The following is an 11232-nucleotide window of genomic DNA, read 5'->3' as shown; positions in this document are numbered from 1 at the left end:
TCTGTATTTCTCACAGCATGATGAAAAACCGTTTAGTCTGCTCTGAAACAATCACAAAATACAAGAGAGCTCATGCTTTGAAGTAAAATACACATAGAAATTAATAATTCACTGAAATCTGGGCATGAGTCACTATTTTCTCCACCATCTCTGCAGTGTGCCAAATGTAGATATATGCTTATTTTTATTTATTCAAAACGTGGACATTTTTTTTATGATTTTATTTGATATTACATCAAAGTGTATGCCGTGCTTTCAAGCTTTCTTAAATTGTTTTGTGAATAAACATTCTACGTTTCTTATTTGATTTCTCTGTTTACGGATTTTCAGTTTTGTACCTATTTAAACTTTTAATATTTTTATTATTTTTTAATTAGTATTTTTTTTAGTTTTGTTCATAAAAGTTTGTTATGTTACATTAATGACACTAATTTAAATGTAAAATAAAAATGTGTGCATGCTTTTAACAAAGGAAAGCGAGGAAAACTCAAACTAAAAACAAACAAATTGCTTGATGACAAATTTTTGCTAATTTGAAAATCAATGTAAACAGGGTTTCTGCAGATATGAACCAGTGAAATTTAAGACTTTTAAAGACCTTTTTAATACCACCTTATATGAAATTTAAGACCGAAACCTGTAATGGAAACACACGTTACATTACATGCATATAAATATGTAACATTTAATGTAAAAAGTAAACAATATTTCATGGCTGTCATAAATTATATTTATTACTACGATATACAGTGAACTTTTCATATCAGCAGATACTATTCCACACAAAATATCCCCATAAAAGTACCACTTAGAGATATCTGGTGATGTAAACTATTTATTTTGATGAAATATTTTCATCAGTGCTCTATTAGCTTTTACATCTTAAATCTTCATATTTGATTCACCTTTTTTTTTTCTTTTTGAAATGTATGCATCACCTTTGCAATCATTACAATTTTTCAATAAATTCTATATGGCTGTTAGCCATCAGATTACATAATTTACATTGCAAAATTAAAAATGCAATAAATTATGTTATGAGATTAATGTTTTAAATCCATTTATGAATATACAAATTAGAAATGTTGGGCTGGGGATGCATACTTTCAAACATAGGCTACTAAACTACCAGCAGGTGGCAATAAGTCACTTCATGAGTGAGTTATTTCGACTGATTCGAGCCAAACTCTGAATCGTTTAGTATTAAAACGTTTCTTGGAGAATGTGCTGTACTTCTGCTGTGATCCTTGTTTGGAACTATTTTCGTTGGTGAAACAGAACAAAACAGTTAATCTGTCGTCTACAATGTAATTAACTACTTCACTAATTAGTTTATTAAACTAAAATTAATGTAATGTTATTTCTTTATGAGTGCTTACACTTGTTTGTTTTGAAGTCTCTCACAAAGAGACCAGAAATACACTATTCATTACCAATTGCCGTTTACGTTGAATAGATTAAAATAGGAATCTTTCATGCGTTTTGATGTTTCACTGGTTGTTTTTGTCACTTCAGTTTTACTCAGGCTATTTGTTAGGTTGGGCAGGTAAAATAAACATTTTAAAAGTATCTAAAAGGCTGGTGGTCAGCTAGCTCGACCTATATGTATTATTATTATTATTGAGAACTAACTAGTGTTGGCTCTGATCCAAAAGGGACATGGATTTGGGGTTTGCAGAGCTGCAGTGTGGGCCTTGCCTAAGCAGTGAGAAGCCACCAATCCGAGAGAGACTCGTGCCGATAACAGAAAGCCGATTGGCTTTTACATGTTGGTCTCATTTGTAGTTGTAATACAGCAAATTATATTTGGACTAGTGAAATAAAGAACTACAACACCACGAAAACCAAGCAACAACAACAAAAAGAGAATTTAAATGCAGCATTAGAGGTAGCCTTACATGGACATCGGAAAAATAAGACCTGTGTAAAATTATTTAAGACCTAGAACAGCGAATTTAAGACTTTTTAAGGCCTAAAATTTAGATTTTTAAATTTAAGACTTTTTAAGACCCCGCGGAAACCCTGAGTAAAACTCAAACGACTCCCAGCTTATGCAGAAATCATATTTCACAATAACTGTAAGTTACCAGAGATTTTCTCACCTCAGCTGTGAGATGTAGGGCAGACACTGAAGGAAACTCTTCACTTCACTCTCTTCCTCTGAACATCCGCTCAGCTCTACTGGTTTCTTCTGTGTTTGTAGTTTCAGCACTTCCAGGAGGACGGAGCTCTTTCTCTGTGAGAGATCTATGATCCATTCATCAGGTGACTGGAAAACTGACTGTAATGCTGGAAGAAAACTCCTGCCTGTTTGAGTCTCATAGTTCTTCACATGAGAGCAAAGATCCAGCAGAGCATTGCTGTTTTCTGGGATGTATCGTCCTCTCACCTCAAAAAGTTTGCAGTGGCACTGAGATGATTTATGGAAGAATTCTACAAAGAATGTGATTTGCTTCTGTGGATCTTTACAAGTCTTTAACCTGCAACAAAGAAATCAAACCCAAGAAACTCACTGACCTGCCTACATTCACACAGTACAAGATGAGAGACACGAGCTGACCACTGAATACACATGAGAGTAAAAACAGACTTAGAGATTACAGCAAGATGCATGCACTACACACATTTTTTTGGCACACCTTAGAGGTATATTATTTCTTGTAAGAAAGGTCCCTCTTTAACACTAGAGCTAGATTAGTTAACCATTATGATTTCTAGTACCTGATGTTTGGTGAGCAGCTGAGCATCATGTCCATTCCCACATCAGCTATGGTACAGTCCTCCAGATTCACATAAACCTCTTTCTCTCTGGATTGACTGACCACGTAAGACAAAGCACAACACTGGTGAGGATCAAGATCCACTTCTGGTTCAAGCTGATGGTCCATCTTCTCCAGGAACATTAAACAGGCTTTAGGAGACTGGAGCTCATACAAACATTGACACACATAGAGAAGATCAAACTCTTCACTCTCACTCTGAGGTTGAAGAAACGTGTCCAAAAGTTTCTCAATGAACCAATCAGATGTTCTCTTTATCTGATCTTCTGGGAAGAGACACTTGAGGAGTCTGGTGTTGTGTTCACTCAGAAGTCCACATAAGAAAGGAAGAACATGTCTCATGTGTTGATGCTCCTCAGTCTGACAGAGCTCTAGGACTTTCTCAATTTCATCTGGATGTCCAAGAAGCCACAAAGCTGAGAAGAATTCCTGCATTGTGTTGTGGAGAAATGCACAGTATGTCGTAGCAGATGTTGGCGAGTCTGTTGTTGTGATCATTTTCAGAAAAGCATGACTAATGTCTTTCTCTTCTCCACTGAAATCTGTAAGGTTCAGGCACTTCTGCATGGTTGCATTGAAAGCTTTTTCCATCAAGGGATGAATCTCATCTTTCTTCCCTTTTAGGTACTCATCTATTTGCTTATTTTGTTTATTCCCATGTTTCTTCACAGCAAGACGGAAAATGTGGATGTACATTTCAGTGACTGTGTGTGGATGGTTGCATTCAGTGTCATTTTTAAGCATAATCAGGTCTACAATCATGAATGCATATAATGGAACATGACTAAGACTGAACAGCTCTTGATTCTTCAAAACAACATCTAGAAGAACAGGATCATGACCCAACATCTTCTTATAGTAAGTCTGAATAGACTCTTCACTGAATCCTTGGACATACACTTTCTGTGTCGGCCAGTTGCAGAAAAGTGGATCATCTTCCACCTCTGATCTGCATGTGACCACAATCTTGGCATCAGGCAGGAGCTTGTGCTTCATGATCTTCAATAAGATGGAATTTTTTTCTAAATCCGTCACACCATCAAACACAATGACAACATTCTCAGAGTTTTCCTCAATATCTTGAAATATATCTTTTCTGTCTTTTTCCATTGGGTTTAAATAAACATCAAACAAAATATTTTCCAAACTGGTAACACTATTGTGGGCCAAAACACCTTCATCAAAGTAAAACATGTAGTCTATCTGTCTGTCATCCTTCTCTGCCCAAAGACGCAACATTTCCTGGACAAATGTAGTCTTTCCTACTCCAGGTTTTCCTATGATGAGGATGTTTTTGTCTTGCCACTTCAGGAGATCTTCAGGTGACCGTGTTTGTCCTTCATTAGGAATGTAAGGTCTCAGTTTTTTGGGCCGTAGCTTTTTGTTTTTCCATTTTATTTTGCATTGCATTTTCATGACAGAGTCAGTCTTTAAAACAAGAGGTATAAAACTTAAGTTTCCTTGTACCTCGTCATTCAGATATTTACAGAAACATTTCCTTTGGTTCTTCAGGATACGTTTTGCTTTCATCTTGAGCTGTGTCTGGTAGATTTTACAGGGTTGTGTACCTAAAATAGCAAGAAAAGCATAAAAACAAATGTAGAAACATTTAAATATCTGAATTTCACCTAAATGTTCTTTGACTTTCACTCACCAAATGAATAGCTGGCCTCTGTATCTTCCACTCTGAAGGGAAAACAGCTGATCCAGGAGTGTAAATCAGGATCTAATGTCCTCTTCTTAGTGACATCCAGAATCTGGAGTAATTCCTCACTGGCCTTCTCACCTTTGTTAATGACCCAATCCAGTATACATCTGGCTTTATCAAACTCTGTCCTCTCTGCTTGGAGAGCATCAATCTCATAGTCATTGAAAACATTCTTCTGATAAAGATTCTCGATGATCAGATGAAGGTTTTTCATGTGTGTCACCAGGTCTTTCCTGGTGTTTGTGAGGTACTCAGTAGCAGATTGCTGTGCACACGCCATACTGCAGACATTTCAAATCTGAAGGAAAACACATGCGTTAAAGCACATCCACATAATACATTTTAATGATATGTATTATTTCACATTTAATATTTTTGTTATTTCTAGTTTTGTGTGTGTGTGTGTGACATTTAAATAACTGTAAATCTTGTTTTTAGGTTTTGTATTCAACCCAGTCTGTGTTAACAACAATATTAATGTGCATCGCGTCTATATTTCAAGCAAACTTGTCTGTTTGGCAACATTATAAAGCTACAAAAACATGCTGAAATAGACTCTCCAGAGCGCAAACCATAACTCACTAGTTAACCAAATATGCAATCAAATGCTATTATTACAATTGAGGGTGCTATTGATTTCATTTGAGGGTGCTTAGCACCCCCGTAGGACTGAGCCTGATTGCTGACTCCCTGAGGTCGGCGCCATTAGGGAGGGCTCTTTTTTGATGGGGCCATTAGGGAGGGCTCTTTTGTCTCTCAGGTGTGAATTGCTAAATATTCATGGCTCATTGCCACACCTATGGATAATCCCTTTCGATCACAAAACATGTTTTATAAAATTTACATCAATATATTGTTTTCTCTGAACGAGTGAACAAGATGATTTTCACATCAGTTGGTTGTAAAAAATTCTAGCCTACAACATCAAATTCTCAACAGTCTTGATGACAAATGTTCTGTATGTGCTTCATGGCCTTATTTCAGTGACTTCAAAACTTAAGGTTTTCAATAACCATGCATAAACATAGTTTTCTCAAAAACACAAACATGAACAGTAAAGTTGCTTGCATATTACTGAAGCCCAATATGTGCTGATTACAATGTAATCTGACTTTAACCCTTAAAATGTTGTAAGATACTGAAAAAAAGCACAAATGTCAGGGCATGTCAAAACTTCTTCAGGGCCCCAAAACACCCTCAGACCCCAGAGGGTTAATATACTAAAAGTTATTCTTTAGTACTTCTTAAGATAAACTTAAGATCATCTAAGTGTACTCAACTGTGCTATTTTTAGACACCATGAAGATGAACTAAAATGTGCCTTAAACATACTATCTCAGCATTTCCACAAATGTATTTTGTTACCACTTTTAATACAATTGAAACATATTTCATAAATATACTAATTATACATCAAAATACACGTTAATTATTTAATACATTAATAATATATTATAAATAACCCAGCCATTAGGGTTGCAAAAGCCAGTGCATTCTTAGTGCCGGTCCCAAGCCTGGATAAATGGGGAGGGTTGCGTTAGGAAGGGCATCCAGCGTAAAACATGGCAAATCAAATATGCGGATCACTAATCGGAATTTCATACCAGATCGGTTGAGGCCCGGGTTAACAACGTCCGCCACAGGTACCGTTAGCCGACAGGGTACAGGTGGAAATTGGGCTACTGTTTAGGGGTGGGCGATATGACCTAAAATGAATATCACGGTATTTTTCATCTTTTGAACGGTGACGGTATAATATCACTGTATTATTTTATTGGGTACATTTTGGGAGGATTAGCCTGTCCTGTCCCTTTAGTATGTGAATAAAGTTAATATTTTTATAATATAATAAGTAAATGGCAGGTATCCTTATCAAAAAGAGATATGGGAGAGTATTATGCATTCTCAACATATTTATTTTGCAAAAAACCTAAAGATCTTAACAATGTACAATAATTTTATTTAATTTTTTTCTGCAATATTTAAAACCTTTAAATAACTAGGAGAAATCAACCCATGGCAACAGTTTAAAACTAGACCAATTCTGTGGGGAAAAACGTGGACTTGGCAACCCTGAATCCAACACGAGCTGCTGGAGTTAATGTCATTGCACACACGAGTCCTAGATTTCTGCACGTTCAAAAAATACAGGTTATGTTAATCGAGTTTACACACTGCCTCTGAAACTTTCGTCCGTCATAAAACGATTTTCTGCATTTTCGCATCCATAAGCATTTTGATAAGGATGGCGAATATGAGAAAAAAAAAACGCATACGAAAATCGGACTCAGTGTACAATGACCTTTAGATTTGAATGATTCGAAAGTAAAGAGAGATGACAAAAATAGACAGGAGGCTTTGCTGCTATCTTGTACTCACTGACAAATATCTAAGATGTGCTGCTCCTTTACACAGAGTGTGCGTTATCGCAAAAACGAAAGTAAATATAAACAGGCTGGTCGCGTTCGCCTCCGCCTCGCGCCCGCTCAATTTGTGATCCACTGTGTAAGTCCTTCGGCCGGCCGCCGGGAAAAGTCCCGGTCTTATCGATTGCCACTCCACCCATGGTATATAGGATACAGGCCCAACCTTTCTTCACAATGTTTCACCAGTCGTTTAAGGGCCACTCCCCTTTTACATACCACCTGCAAAGCTGATACAAATATGTTTTACTTTATTTACAACCGGATATATAGTATAAGGACAGGCATTCAGGCCACAACTGAACGTTTGAAGAAAATGTAATGCCTTATTATTTAGAATTAGCTATTATTGATGTAAATGCAGCCGTTCAAGGCACATAATTGATTTATTACGGTATTGACGGTATTAGAAAATCCATGTCGTGGCGCAATGTCACACCGGTGCTGACTATGACACCGGTGTACCGCCCACCCCTACTACTGTTGGCCAGGACGAAAAGGAGAGGGAGTAGACGTCTACAGAGACGGCAGGGGAAGGAGAAGTGTGGGAGAGTGGAGATCAGAGTTGGTACTTTAATTGTTGGGACTATGACTGGTGAAGGAAGAGAGTTAGCTGACATGATGGAGCAGAGAAAGGTATATATGTTGTGTGTTCAGAAGACCAGGTGGAAAGGGATTAAGGCCAGGAACAGTGGAGGTGGGTTTAAACTGTGTAGATGGTAAGAGAAAGGATGTAGGTGTTATACTGAAGGAAGAGCACAGTAATGGCACTTTTCCACTACACAGTACCAGCTCGCCTCGGCTCGACTCGGCTCTGTTTGGTTTTCCACTGTGTAAAAGTTGTACCTGTACCGGCTTCCAGGTACTTTTTTTTCGTACCACCTCCGGCGAGGTTCCAAGCAAGCTAAAGCGAGCTGAGGCGATACTAAAATGACACAGCAGACTGCTGATTGGTCAGAAAGAATCTTCACTATTCACTGCGTCATCATTGCACGTGCCAGCAATAGTATCCAGAATAACCCCGCCATTTTTAAAAAGTTTGGCCAGAGATTGCGTGACATATCCAATCCATTACATATTATGGCAACTCGGAAGAATACGCCGTGGTCAAACGAGGAGGTGCAGACAGCGGGTGTGTTTCGCGTAGAAGATTACATCGCGGCAGTTTCTTGCAGCGTCGCTATGACAACCAGGTACTATTGTGGAGGTACAGGTACAACTTTTACACAGTGGAAAACCAAACAGAGCCGAGTCGAGTCGAGCCGAGGCGAGCTGGTACTGTGTAGTGGAAAAGCGCCATAAGAGTGTGGTGGAGGTGAAGAGAGTTTCTGATAGGGTGATGAAGCTGAAGCTGGACGTTGAAGGTGTGATGATCAATATCATCAGTGCTTATGCTCCGCAAGTAAGTTGTGAGTTGGATAAGAAAGAAAGATTCTGGAGTGAGTTAGATGGAGTGGTGGAGAGTGTAGCTTGGAATGAAAGATTAGTGATATGAGCAGACTTCAATGGCCATGTTGGTGAGGGGAACAGAGGTGATGAGGGGGTGATGGGTAGGTATGGTCTTAAGGACAGGAATGTGGAAGGGCAGTTGGTGGTAGATTTTGCAAAAAGTATGGAGATGGCAGTGGTGAATACTTATTTTAAGAAGAAGGAAGAGCATAGGGTGACATAAGAGTGGAGGAAGGTGCACACAGGTGGACAATATCCTGTGCAGGAGATGTCACCTGAAAGAGATTGGAGACTGCAAGGTGATGGCAGTGGAAAGTGTAGCTAGACAGCATCGGATGGTGGTCTGTAGGATGGCTTTGGAGGTAAAGAAGAAGAGAAAGTACGGTGGCCGACAGAGGCCAACGCGCTGCAAACAAGAAAACACATGCAAACAGAAAAAACAACAACAAATTAAGAAAACATCTTCATCAGTTTGACAACACAGGCGCTGCAAATTCTCGCAACGCAAACACAAATACGGAAACGCGCTGCAAGTTCTCACAACACAATCAAACTCAGAAACGCGCTGCGAACACGCGAACGCGCTGCATGTAGCTCGGTCCACAACGGAAATGTTTCAGGGGGTCCTCAAAAAGTGACGAACCCATCTCGGACCTGATTATTTTTTCAGTGGCTGTTGGTCAGAGCAGAGGTGTTATCAGTGAACTATCGCCTTTTAGTGATAGTATAGTATCACTTAAAGGTGATAGTGATATAAATAATCAGGTAATATAGTGATATAAATAATCAGGTCCCAGATGAGTTCGTCACTTTTTGAGGTCCCCCTGAAACATTTCCGTTGTGGACCGTGCTATAAGCAGTGCGTTTGTTAGTTTGCAGCACCCTCGTGTGTTCGCAGCGCGTTTCTGAGTTTGGTTGTGTTGTGAGAATTTGCAGCGTGCTTGTGTTTGCGTTGCGAGGATTTGCAGCGCCTGTGTTGTCAAACTGATGAAGATGTTTTCTAAATTTGTTGTCGTTTTCTTCTGTTTGCATGTGTTTTCTTGTTTGCAGCGCGTTGGCCTCTGTCGGCCACCGTAAGAAAGAGAGAGAGGACAGAAAAGAGAATTAGATGGTGGAAGCTTAAGGAGGAAGACGTTAGTGGGAGATTCAGGGAGGAGGTCAGATAGGGGCTCGGCGGTGATGAAGAGATGTTGGAGGATTGGGAAACGACTGCAGAAGTGATAAGGGGGACAGCTAGGAAGGTACTTGGTGTGACATCTGGAAAAGGAAAGGAAGATAAAGAGACGTAGAGGTGGAATGAGGAAGAGCAGGAAAGAATTGTGTGGAAGAGGTTGGCCATACAGAATTGGGATTGGCAGGGGGACGAGAAAAGTAGACAGTAGTGTAAGAAGATGAGGCAGCAGGTGAAGAGGGATGTGGCAAAAGCGAAGGAAAAGGCCTATATGAGGAGCTGTATGAGAAGTTGGACACTAAGGAAGGAGAAAAGGATTTGTACCGGTTGGCCAGGCAGAGAGACAGAGCTGGGAAGGATGTGCTGCAAGTTAGCGCGATAAAGGATGCAGAGGGAAATGTGTTGTCTAGTGAGGAGAGTGTGTTGAGAAGGTGGAGAGAGTATTTTAAGCAGCTGATGAATGAGGAAAATGAGAGAGAGAGAGAAGGTTGGATAATGTGGACATGATGGAGAAGAAAGTGGATAGAATTAGCAAGGAGGAAGTGAGAGTAGCTATTAAGAGAATGAAGAGTGGAAAGGCGGTTGGACCAGATGAGATTCCGGTAGAAGCGTGGAGATGTTTAGGAGAGATGGCAATGGTGTTTCTGACTAAATTGTTTAACAGGATTTTGGATGGTGAGAGAATGCCGGAGGAATGGAGGAGGAGTGTTCTGGTACCAATTTTTAAGAATAAGGGAGATGTGCAGGCCTGTAGTAACTACAGGGGAATAAAGTTGATCAGACACACCATGAAAATATGGGAAAGAGTAGTGAAAGCTAGGCTGAGAGAGGAGGTAACCATCTGTGAGCAGCAGTATGGTTTCATGCCGAGGAAGAGTACTACAGACGCAATCTTTGCTTTGACGATGTTGATAGAGAAGTATAGGGAAGATCAGAAGGAGTTGCATTGCGTGTTTGTAGATCTGGAGAAAGCGTACGACAGGGTTCCAAGGGAGGAGTTGTGGCATTGTATGAGGAAGTCAGGTGTAACCGAGAAGTATGTGAGGGTGGTGCAGGACATGTATGAGGACAGTGTGACAGCAGTGAAGTGTGCGGTAGGAATGTCGAACTGGTTCAAGGTGAAGGTGGGATTGCATCAAGGATCGGCTCTGAGCCCTTTCTTGTTTGCAGTTCTCCATATCATCTACTAATTGCGTCATGTAATGTATTGCATCAGTCATGTTATCAGTCAGATCGGTAATATAAATTCAGCATTGGTCTCCAGTTGCAGCACAAACTCCGCCTTCTTTGGCAAAACGTAGTCAAGAGCAGCGCGGTTTGCGAATCCACTAATTTCACATCTTTCATCTCTTCTCTCAGTGGATGGAAACCTTCTATAGCGTATTGAGCGAATTACTCTAACTCAAAACTAACATTATCTGCAGCAGCAGATTTGAACAAATTTGAACTACGCTTTGTATAAATTTATTATATATTATTCATGTAATTAAGCACGTTCATCGCAATTACAAATGCCTTTATACACATAAAATGTGGATAAATAACTAACATTCATGAATAAACCACACAATAAACGATACATTGAATAAGTTACATTTCAGAGAGATGCATTCCGAATAAAATGCTAGGTATGTTGATTTGTTTAGTATGGCATCTATAGCATTGATAACATGACCTTTATTCAGTTTGTAAACTTGCAAA

This window comes from Garra rufa, chromosome 1 (assembly GCF_049309525.1).
Source record: "Garra rufa chromosome 1, GarRuf1.0, whole genome shotgun sequence".
In the NCBI taxonomy this organism is placed as follows: Eukaryota; Metazoa; Chordata; class Actinopteri; order Cypriniformes; family Cyprinidae; genus Garra; species Garra rufa.
Note: the sequence above shows the minus strand (reverse complement) of the source record.